Genomic DNA, 12,502 nt, shown 5'->3' with positions numbered 1-12,502 from the left:
TGATGCTGCCTCTCAGAGCCTCATAGTCCAGGGCCTGCGGTGTCTGAGTGTGATTTCCTCTGAGCCATGACTGGGGTTCAGAAGGAAGCGAGGCCTCCATGTACAGCCCCTTAGTCTGAAGGGGTGTGCAGCTGGTGGGCTGAGTTGACCAAGAGGGTGGGGTCAGGTTTAGGCAGGGTGGAAGCTGTTGATGCCTAAAGGGTGGATTCAGGCTGAGCAAGCAGGAGGTTGCTTCTCAGGCACAAGGGTCATGCAGATGCCTGGCTACATGTGTAGAAGTCTTAGCTCCCACACCTAGGACCCACTGAAGCAGTCACTTGGATTCTTTTGGGTCAGAGCCCATTGTGTTCCAGTCACTTCTCATGTTCAGGTCCCACTGCATTCTAGGGGTGAAGCACCTCACTTTAAGTTCCAGAGTATGAGTCAGGGAAGCCACAAGTCAGTCTGCTTCTTCCCCTGTCCAGTATAGACAGGGCTTGGTGCTCTGAGAGGTGAGGATGGTTTGAGCTGTTGTCTAATCCCCACAGTACCTGTTGTCTAGTGAGATACCTCTGCACAGACTTCAGGCTGGACCCCGTCTGTGCAGGCAGGAGGTCTGTGGGGCTGCTGGGAGCTTTCCTGCAATTCAGTCCTCACTGTGCTGGCTGGGCCTATACAGCACTCCCACGTTCTGGTTTCCTTTTGTTCTCTAATCTTGTTGTAATTGTCACCTTACCACTTTTTCCCCCCACTGGATGTCCCATGTTGCTTCTCTGTGATATCACACTGCTGATTCTGAGACAAGTGATCTCTAAGAAGGCAGCTACCTGCAACTTTCACTTCTTTCCCTGGGAGGAGTGTGTTGGGCGGCTGCCTGTAGTCCACCATCTTTACATCCCCGAAGTAGATTTTTAAAAGTAGCATAAACCTGTCTTCATACTTTTAAGAAGGTAACTATGAGGTCTAATGATTTCACAACACTAAAAATAAAGCACTTTATAGAAGCAGAGTGAGGCAGTGGCCAGGGAAGGCACTGGTGGGCCCCCGGCCAGGTGGAAGGAGGGAAGCAGCAAGCCAAGCCCAGTATGGCAGTGGCAGCCTGGGCAGACTTCTCCGCTCTGATCTTTATTAATTCCTTACTTCTACTAATTTTGGACTTTGTCTGTACTACACTACAGAAAAAAAACATAATTTCATCAAAAAGTGGGAAAACGTTATGATAGCTCTTTTTCAAAAGAAGATATACAAATGGCCAATAAACATATGAAAAATGGTCAATATCGAGTGATCTGCGGCTGAAGCCATGGCGCGGGTCTGGAGCCCGCAGCCACCGCCGCCACTACCAGCGCGTTGGGAGCAGCCGCAGCTGGAGCCGGAGCGAGGGCCAGAGTCGCCGCTGGAGCTGGGGCGGCGCATGTGAGTTTTGCTTAGAGTTGCCCGCGCTGGAACACCTCAAACTCTGAGCGGGAGAGCTCTAGGTGGGCCTGTCGCCTTCAGCACCGCGCTCACCACGCCCAGCCAGCCAGGGGCTGCCTGAGCTTAAGACTGGCTCTTCTCGGGATGAGCCAGGACGGAGGCCGGAAGACGGCGATCATCCCAGACCCCAGCCGGCTTCCTGGCCCCGGCCTTTTCTCAGCATCCACGCAGTGCTGGGCTGTCACGGGTGGGAGCCCCCTTCTGCGGCAGCCTCCCCAGCGGGAAAAGGACTAGCAGGTCCCCACGTTCTTGCTCTGCATCCCCTGCTCGTCCCATTCACGAACAAGTTTCTTTTCTCTCTCTTTTGGAAATCCTGTCCCGAAAGTACAAAACACCTATTCTGTGTCCTTCACCTGCTGGAGCACCTTTAGAATACTGCGTATTATCTATCAGGTCTGAGTATCTGTCGTTCTTGACTTGGCGTTTTTTCCCCATTGAGAGTCAGAGGTTGCCCCCATTTTCCACCCTCTCAACTGACACTGTATGTCTAGAGCCTTATCCATTTGGATCACCAGCTCCCTAGCCATCTCTATGTGATTCCCCCCTACCCATCTGAGTTCCAGTTTCCTTTGAGCTCCTATCTCCAGTCCCCGGTGGATCTGGTCAGTCCCACCCCTTGGTGGGAGTGACCAGGGGGCTCTGGCCCGGGATTCCCCACCCTGGAAGGCAGCTCCAAAACAGTAAGAGAATTGGGCGTCGGGTACCAACCTGGCTGCTCAGGAGTGGGCGCTCCACTCACCCCACACAAGAAGATGAAAAAGCGCAAAGAACTCAGATAGGCTTGGCGGGGGACAGCCGGAGAAAGAAGCCCAAGAAAGGCTCAAGCAGCCACCGCCTACTTTGCACAGAGCCTCCTGACTCAGACTCTGAGTCTACCTCCGAGGAGGAAGAGGAATTCGGTGTGGCTGGGAATCGCTCTCGCTTTATCAAGGGAGACTATTTACGATGCTGCAAGATCTGTTATCCCCTCTGTGGTTTTGTCATCCTTGCTGCCTGTGTTGTAGCCTGCGTTGGCTTGGTGTGGATGCAAGTTGCTCTCAAGGAGGATTTGGATGCCCTCAAGGAAAAATTTAGAACAATGGAATCTAATCAGAAAAATTCATTCCAAGAAATCCCCAAACTTAATGAAGAACTACTGAGCAAACAAAGACAACTTGAAGAGATTGAATCTGGAGATCTGGGCTTGAATACAGTCTGGATAAACGTCACAGAAATGAATAAGCAGATTTCTCTGTTGACTTCTGCAGTAAACCGTCTCAAAGCCAAGGTTAAGTCAGCTGCAGACTTAATTAGCCTGCCTGCCACTGTAGAGGGACTTCAGAAGAGTGTAGCTTCCATTGGCAATACTTTAATCAGTCTCCATCTTGCTGTGGAGGCAATACAGAAAACTGTGGATGAACATAAGAAAACCTTGGAATTACTGCAGTGATATGGATCAGCACTCGTTGGGGGAGACTGATGATGACACCCAGATCATTCTGTCACCTTCAGGCACATCAGAACTTGGCAATAAAACCCACACTGAGAATTTGAAAGAGATGGGTAACAGAGCTGCCACTCTGAAAAGAGAGTCTTTGGATCAAGTGACCAGTAATACAGATACAGTAAAAATCCAAAGCATAAAGAAAGAAGATAGTTCAAATTCTCAGGTATCCAAGCTAAGAGAGAAACTACAGCTGATCAGTGCTCTCACAAACAAACCTGAGAGCAACAGGCCTCCAGAGACCACCAGTGAAGACGAAGTACAGAGTTTCACATCAAATCCATCAGCATTGCCAAAATTTTCAAAGTCTCCTGGAGGCCCCGTCAAGAAAGCTGCCCAACTCAGACCTGTCTCTCTACCAGGAATTTCCAGCATTTATTCCAGGATTTATTCCTCAAGACTGGCCAGGACATGGACGGGAAGCTGACCTACCAGGAAATCTGGAACTCACTAGGTTCTGCCATGCCAGGACCAGAGAGCTTTAAAGCATTTGATTCTGATGAAGATGGAAGATACTCATTCCTGGGGCTAAGAGTAGCTTTAGGTGTCTAGCCTCATTGGGCATATTTTAGAAATGGCTATATACCCAGGACTGCCTAATAACTACTGACCTAACAAAAATAGCCCTTACCCATCAGTCCTCTAGTCCTCCTAACTATTGTAGCAGACACATTGCCACCTTTTAATTGTTTGAAGAAGCTATATGAAAGTTATTTTTTTAAGGAAAAATGGTCAATATCACCAATCATCAGGGAAATGCAATTTAAAACTATAATGAGATACCACCTTACCCTTGTCAGAATACCCATTATTAATAAGTTTAAAATAAAAGTTGTTAGTGCAGATCTAGTGAGAAGGGAGAACTTATACACTCTTGGCAGGAATGTAAATTAGTACACCCTCTATGGAAAACAGTATGAGGATTCCACAAAGAACTAAAAGTAGACCTCTAATTCTATCCAACACTCCCACTAGGTATTTACTTAAAGGAATAGAAGTCCTTATATCAAAAAGACACCTGCCCTTGAATGTTTATTGCAACATAATTCACAATTGCAAAGATATGAAATAAACCTACATGCCCACCAGCAGATGAGTGGATAAAGGAAATGTGGTTTTAACATACCAAGGAGTACTACTTAGCCATAAAAAGGAATGAAATAATGTCTTTTGTAGCAAATTGAAATGGAGAACATTATCCTAAGGAAGTATCTCAGGAATGGAAAAATAAATACGGCATGTTCTCACTTATAAGAGTATAAGTATATATTTAATATATATATATGGATATATATGTAATAAAATTATGTAATAAATATTGGAAATTAGGAAGGGAGAAGGAAAAGAAGATGGTGAGTGATAAAAAATCACCTATTGAATAGAATGTACGTTGTTCTGGTGATGGGTACACTTAAAGCCCTGATTTTAGCATTATACAATTTATCCATGTAACAAACAACATTTGCATCCCCTAAATGTATTTTAAAAAGATGAAATTCTTGTTGTTTCTGTTTCAGTACTCTTTATATCATATATTGTGCAGTGTGTAATCTTGTGTTTTTCCTCTCAGTGGATCTGATTTTCAGTTTGGTGGTTGTTTTAGCTTCAGGATACATGACTTCAGTATAGCTTCAGATATTTCTTGGAAGAAGCTTAAGCCCTGGTTTGTGGCCTTTTGGGTGAATTTTAAAAAAAAGAAATGAGTGAATATGATTTTCAAGTCAGAGAGCCCAAGTCATGATGATCTGTCCTAACTCATGTTTTTGTCACACTCTACTTGGCATCTTGACTCGCCTGAGAGAGAGTAAGACCCTGACTCATTAAAAAAATGGAAAAACCCAGCTAGGTGCCTCAGAGAGAGCCTGTAATACCAGCGGCTTCCAGAGACTGAGGCAGCAGGATGCCCACAGCCCAAGATTGAGGTTGCAGTGAGCTATGATGCCATTGCATTCTACTCAGGGACATAGGGTGGGACTCTGTCTCAACAACAACAACCAAGCAAAGAAATCAAAATAAAACATAAGCAAGGAAATAAAATAATAATAAAAAAATAAAAAAAAATTTTGAAAGCTCCCATAACTCAGTGGGCAGGGTGTCAGTCACATACACTGAGGCTGGTGGGTTCAAACCCTACCTGGGCCAGAGAAACAACAATGACAACTGCAACAACAACAAAAAAATAGCTGGGCATTGTGACAGGTGCCTGTAGTCCCAGCTACTTGGGAGGCTGAGGCAAGAGAATCGCTCAAACCCAGGAGTTTGAAGTTGCTGTTAGAGTGACACCACAGCACTCTACTGAGAGTGATATAGTGAGACTCTGTCTCAAAAAAAATTATTTTCATTCTTGTTAATTTCATTTAAAACTCTTTGCAACAAGTGGTGTTGGGGCAAGAGAGCCTCTTTAGATGTGTAATCCATAAATTTACAAGGTCTAGAGGCTCTAAGGAAGTCAGTGGAAGAATGAATGCACAAATGTGGCAATACCAGCTCTCACTCATTTTCATAATCTTCTCATCCTAGCACTGGTATTATGTTATCCTGAGAATACTTCACTATAGTTGTTATTTAAATTCTTGTGCGCAGTGGCAATATGAGGAATAAAACTTATGAGTTTATTTATTTAGATCCTCAACATTCCAGTAGCAAAACCTCACAATTAGTGAGTCCTTCCTATTGTTTATCTATGATTTACATTACATTCCAAGTATGTTAACATGCAGCCAGCCTAGATGAACAGTTTCAGAAGAGCACAACTTATTTTTGGGGGGACGTGCTCATTTAGCAGATAATATATTCTTTTCCAAATGCATATTTAAATGATTAAATTTTGAAGAGTGGGTGCTGTCATGCCTAGTAATCTTAAACATTTTGACTGACATGAATTACTCTCCTTCCTTATCTCGCCATATTAAATCATATTAACACATCCTCCAGAGAGACCAGGCACCTGAAGTTGATGTAGTCCAGTTCTAAAAACCTGCTGTCGAGTATTCTGATGGTTTTATCTGATCTGGTTATCCAAACATGCAGCTGGACACACGGGGGTGTGTGGACAAATGCTGGCCTTGTTATAGATGAATTTCAAGTAGAATGGCCAATACTTTTATAAGGCTAGTTATATTAAACCAATCAAGTTACTTCCTATTCTTTACAGTTAAAGTCAAGTTCCTCGTAATGAATATTGTTTACAATTATCATATTGTTAAAATGGATATCATTTATTAAACACTTAATAAATATTGGATATCTTTAATATATCTATTTTCTCATTTAATGCTCAAAACTATTCTATAAGATTGACATTATTATTATTATATATACATTTAGAGTTGACAAAGATGACCCATAGAGAGGTCAAGTATCTATCCCTAGTTGACTGGGAGACAGTTTAGAATCTTGGATTTTTTTTTATTTATTTTTATTAAGTCATATATACATAGATCATGAATACATTTATGCCTTTGTGCAATTCAATGTGTTGATTATTTGTACAAATTGGAGTGCTTACATCCTACTAATTAATGTAGCTTTCAGCTCATTTACTTAATCACAGTGTTAAGACATTTGTGTTCAAACTGCAGATGCTGGCGTGGATGTGGAGAGAAGGGAACACTTTTACACTGCTGGTGGGACTGCAAACTAGTACAACCTTTCTGGAAGGAAGTATGGAGAAACCTCAAAGCACTCAAGCTAGACCTCCCATTTGATCCTGCAATCCCATTATTGGGCATCTACCCAGAAGGAAAAAAATCCTTTTATTATAAGGACACTGTACTAGACTGTTTATTGCAGCTCAATTTACAATCGCCAAAATGTGGAAACAGCCTAAATGCCCACCAACCCAGGAATGGATTAACAAGCTGTGGTCTATGTATACCATGGAATACTATTCAGCTATTAAAAAAAATGGAGACTTTACATCCTTCGTATTAACCTGGATGGAAGTGGAAGACATTATCCTTAGTAAAGCATCACAAGAATGGAGAAGCATGAATCCTATGTACTCAATTTTGATATGAGGACAATTAATGACAATTAAGGTTATGGGGGGGAGGAAAAGCAGAAAGAGGGACGGAGAGAGGGGGGTGGCCTTGGTGTGTGTCACACTTTATGGGGGAAAGACATGATTGCAAGAGGGACTTTGCCTAACAATTGCAATCACTGTAACCTGGCTTATTGTACCCTCAATGAATCCCCAACAATAAAAAAAAGACATTTGTGTTCAATACTTGATAGATTTGACTTGTATCCTTGCAATATGCTCCATAGGCGTAGTCCCATCATTAACCCTCCCTCTATCAAACCACCACACTCCTTTTCCATCTCCCTCCTCTTCCCTCCTTCATCCTGGTCTATAGTTGTGATTCATCTCTCATATTAAAGTGTGAGTGATTATAAATTGGTTTTATAGTACTACTGAGTACATTGGATTTTTTTTCCATTCCTGAGATAACTTTACTAAGAAGAATATTTTCCAGCTCCATCCATGTAAACATAAAAGAAGTAAAGTCTCCATCTTTTTTTAATGCTGCATAGTACTCAATGGTATATATATATATATATATATATATATATACACACCACAATTTATTAATCCATTCATGGGTTGACGGGTAAGCCCAATACTTGGGCTTCTTCCCAGACTTGGAAATTATGAATTGAGCTTCAGTGAACAATCTAGTACATATATCTTTGTTGCCAAGTGATTTTTGGTCTTTTGGACATACACCTAGTACAGGAATTGTAGGATCAAATGGCAGGTCTACATTTAGATTCCTGAGTATTCTCCAAACTTACTTCCAAAAGGAGATGTATGGAACAGAATCGAAAACCAAGAGATGAACCCAGACACTTATCATCATTTAATATTTGATAAGCCTATCAAAAATATAAATTGGGGGAAAGATTCCCTATTTAACAAATGGTGCTGGGTGAATTGGCTGGCGACTTGTAGAAGACTGAAATTGGACCCACACCTTTCTCCTCTAACAAAAATTGATACTCACTGGTTAAAAGATTTGAACTTAAGACATGAAACTATAAAAATTCTTGGAAAGAGTGCAGGGGAAACACTTGAAAAAAAATTGGCGTGGGAGAATACTTTATGAGGAGGACCCCCCCAGGCAATTGAAGCAACAACAAAAATACATTACTGGGATCTCATCAAACTAAAAAGCTTCTGCACTGCGAAGAACACAGTAAGTAAAGCAAGTAGACAGCCCTCAGAATGGGAGAGAATTTTTGCAGGTTACATTTCCAACAAAGTTCTAATAACCAGAATCCACAGAGAACTCAAACTTATTAATAAGAGAAGAACATATAATCCCATTTCACTGTGGGGAAGAGACATGAACAGAAGCTTCTCTGAAGAAGACAGGTGCACGGTCTATAGACACATGAAAAAATGGTCATCATCTTCAATCATCAGAGAAATGCAAACCAAAACCACTTTGAGATATCATCTAACTCCAGTAAGAAAAAAAAATAATAATAATAATAACTCCAGTAAGAGTAGCCAACATCACAAAATCCCAAAACTATAGATTTTGGTGTGGATGTGGAGAAAAGGGAATACTTTTGCACTGCTGGTGGGAATGCAAGCTAGTACATTCTTTTTAGAAAGAATCTTGGATTTGAACTAAAACTCATATCTTAAACACTATACGGCATTGCTTCCACTTCATCAAAGGTTTTGACGGAAGTGTGAATATGGGGGAACTTAGTGATTAAGGCATATATGTGTTTTAAAAACATTTCTCTACCAATTGGAAGGTAACTCAGTGAATTTGGAATGAACTGCAAGTCATCACTAATTTCTAGTTAGCAACCAGATATTCAAATAGCATCAGCTTTACACAAAAGAATCTTTTTTCCTCTTTTTTTTTATTATTGTTAAATCATAGCTGTGTACATTAGTGCAATCACCTATACCCATTCTAAGATGCACCATAGATGTGGCCCCACCCAATTATCCTCCCCCCTCCCTTCCCCTTCCTTGGCCCTTTCCCCATAGTCTTGTGCTATAGTTGGGTTATAGTCTTCATGTGAAAGCTATAATTCAGCTTCATAGTAGGGCTGAGTACATTGGATACTTTTTCTTCCATTCCTGAGATACTTTGCTAAGAAGAATATGTTCCAACTCCATCCATGTAAACAGGAAAGCAGTAAAGTCTCCATCTTTCTTTAAGGCTGCATAGTATTCCATGGTATACATGTACCACAATTTGCTAGTCCATTCGGGGGTCGATGGGCACTTGGGCTTCTTCCATGACTTAGCAATTATGAATTGGGCTGCAATAAACATTCTGGTACAGATGTCTTTGTTATATTGTGACTTTTGGTCTTCTGGGTATAAACCTAGTAAAGGAATTACAGGATCGAATGGCAGGTCTATTTTTAGGCCTCTAAGTATTCTCCAAACATCCTTACAAAAGGAACGTATTAGTGTGCATTCCCACCAGCAGTGTAGAAGTGTGCCCTTTTCTGCACATCCACACCAACATCTCTGGTTTTGGGATTTTGTTATGTGGGCTACTCTTACTGGGGTTAGGTGATATCTCAGAGTAGTTTTGATTTGCATTTCTCTGATGATTAAGGATGATGAGCTTTTTTTCATGTGTTTGTAGATTGTGCATCGGTCTTCTTTAGAGAAGTTTCTCTACAAGTCCCTTTCCCACCCTGAGATGGGGTCACGGGTTCTTTTCTTGCTAATACGTTTGAGTTCTCTGTGGATTCTGGTTATTAGATCTTTATCGGAGGTATAACTTGCAAATATTTTCTCCCATTCTGAGGGCTGTCTGCTTGCTTTACTCACTATGTTCTTGGCTGTGCAGAAGCTTTTTAGTTTGATCAGGTCCCAGTAGTGTATTTTTGATACTGCTTCAATTGCCTGGGGAGTCCTCCTCATAAAATATTCACCCAGGCCGATTCCTTCAAGAATTTTCCCTGCATTTTCTTCAAGTATTTTTATAGTTTCATGTCTTAAGTTTAAATCTTTTATCCAGTGAGAGTCTATCGTAGTTAATGGTGAAAGGTGTGGGTCCAGTTTCAATCTTCTACAGGTTGCCAGCCAGTTTACCCAGCAACATTTGTTAAACAGGGAATCTTTTCCCCACTGAATGTTTTTAATTAACTTGTCAAAGATCAAATAATGGTAAGTAGCTGGATCCATCTCTTGGTTCTCTATTCTGTTCCAGATATCTACTTCTCTGCCTTTGTGCCAGTACCATGCTGTTTTGATCACTACGGATTTATAGTACAGTCTCAGGTCTGGTAGCATGATTCCGCCTGCTTTGTTTTTATTGCTCAGTAATGTTTTGGCTATTCGAGGTTTTTTTCTGATTCCATATAAAACGAAGTATTATTTTTTCAAGATCTTTAAAGTATGACAATGGAGCTTTAATAGGAATTGCATTAAAATTATATATTGCTTTGGGCAGTATGGACATTTTAACAATGTTGATTCTTCCCAGCCATGAGCATGGTATGTTTTTCCATCTGTTAACATTTTCGGCTATTTCTTTTCTTAGAGTTTCATAGTTCTCTTTGTAGAGATCTTTCACGTCCTTTGTTAGGTATACTCCCAAATATTTCATCTTCTTTGGCACTACTGTGAAAGGAATAGAGTCCTTGAATGTTTGTTCGGCTTGGTTATTGTTGGCATATATAAAGGCTAAAGATTTCTGGGTGTTGATTTTGTAGCCTGAGATATTGCTATATTCCTTGATCACTTCTAAAAGTTTTGTAGTAGAATCCCTAGTGTTTTCCAGGTATACAATCATATCTTCTGCGAAGAGTGAAAGTTTGATCTCTTCTGACCCTATGTGGATACCCTTGATCGCCTTTTCTTCCCTAATTGCAATGGCTAAAACTTCCATTACAATGTTAAAGAGCAATGGAGACAATGGGCAACCTTGCCTGGTTCCTGATTTAAGTGGAAATGATTTCAATTTAACTCCATTCAATATGATATTGGCTGTGTGTTTGCTGTAGATGGCCTCTATTAGTTTAAGAAATGTCCCTTCTATACCAATTTTCTTAAGTGCTCTGATCATGAAGCGATGCTGGATAACAAAGGAATCTTTATTCAAAAATATTATACACTCTCCAATATTTTCTGTGGTTCTGAAAATTTGCCCTCATGGTCAGTTCACACTAGCTTGCTTCTTGAATACTTGAGAAGCACCATGCTACTTATGTATTACCACATACAAAACATGTGAATACAGCAGATTGCATTCTGCTTGTACTCCAAATAGTAACCAACATCCTACAATGTGTTATAACCCAAGTGCTTGAATTTAAATAAATGTTGTTACTTCCACTGAAGTCAAGGCTCTACCGCTGCCTATTCAAATTCAAGTTGTCACCTTAAATCCAAGTGTGGAGTTTTTTATTTATTTATTTTTTCACATGTGGAGTTTTTTATGGGGTAGTCTATTCCCAGCTGCTTTTCAAGATTCATAATTTAGAACATTCTACATATGAAATTGAATTGATACTTTATATACTTTTTCACTTTACAAAATAGTCATATATGGTTTATGTTAAAAACAAAAGCAAAAATTTGGGGAAAAGTTAAAGAAATGGAGCTAAATAACAATTTCTCTTTTCTAATGTCTAATAAAAGTAAACAAAAAGATGAAAATAAAATCACAATAGGACATTTACATTCCACATTTGCCAAGCAAAGTAACTAAGAAAATGCCAGGAGGGCTATGTCAACTAATGAGATGAAAATGTGCTAAATATTCTATGAACCAAGTGTATGGTGCCCCATGATGATATTGATGTACACAGCTATGATTTAATAAAAAAAAAAATCACAATAGGAACAAAAAGGCACCCAAAACTATGAAAGAGAGAGAAAATAGACTTCATGCCATAAACTGAAAAAGATGTTAGCTAAGGAAAGAAACAACAGATTTTTTTTAGAAGTGAGAGGCTTCTTCTAACTTTGCCTCTTGAAACCTTGTTTAGCCATAAACTCTAAAGAAATTCCATTTTCTCCTTATTTTGAGAAAAGTAAACCAAATGTATGTTCTTTTCATTTCCTCTTATGAAAAAATGTAAGTTGTAATGGCTAAAATTGAAACAAAAAAAAGGGAAGAGAATCAAAATTCCATAATTCAGCTTGATGGAAGGATGGCCTCCGGGTCTCCATGCTAAAGACCTATGCACGTACTACATTCCCCTCAAAACAATGCTGGCAATATCTCTTTCTTCCTGAAAACTTCTCTTCACTCATGAATGCCCGACTAACTTCACAGTTTGTAATTATACTATATGCCTTTATGATCTGGCCTTTTTTACTATAAATTCTCATCCTACCACCTAAAATAAACAATATATTTCACTATAAGAAATTATTTTAAATCATTTCTGGAAAACAGAGCTCACTCTTTCCAACTGTTTTTTTTTAATTGTCCTTCACCTTCTTGAATAACACTCACAATGCTGTTTTATTCCTTATAAACTTATCATACAAATATACAGTCTATATAACTTTCTTTCACTCTTGGAGTTCTTAAAATTAGGACATACAGATTTCAATTTTTGTCCTCT

The 12,502-nt window shown here is 40.0% G+C and overlaps 1 pseudogene across 1 annotated transcript; it reads left to right on the top strand.

Moving 5' to 3' along the window:
- The first annotated feature begins 1,868 nt into the window (after positions 1 to 1,868).
- Positions 1,869 to 3,633, top strand: LOC128561094 (EF-hand calcium-binding domain-containing protein 14-like; annotated as a pseudogene). The gene has a single exon (XR_008373203.1). The product of XR_008373203.1 is annotated as an EF-hand calcium-binding domain-containing protein 14-like (transcript).
- Positions 3,634 to 12,502: the final 8,869 nt, after the last annotated feature.

This window comes from Nycticebus coucang, chromosome 12, assembly GCF_027406575.1.
Source record: "Nycticebus coucang isolate mNycCou1 chromosome 12, mNycCou1.pri, whole genome shotgun sequence".
Lineage (NCBI taxonomy): Eukaryota > Metazoa > Chordata > Mammalia > Primates > Lorisidae > Nycticebus > Nycticebus coucang.
This window is presented reverse-complemented; position numbering and strand designations above follow the sequence as displayed.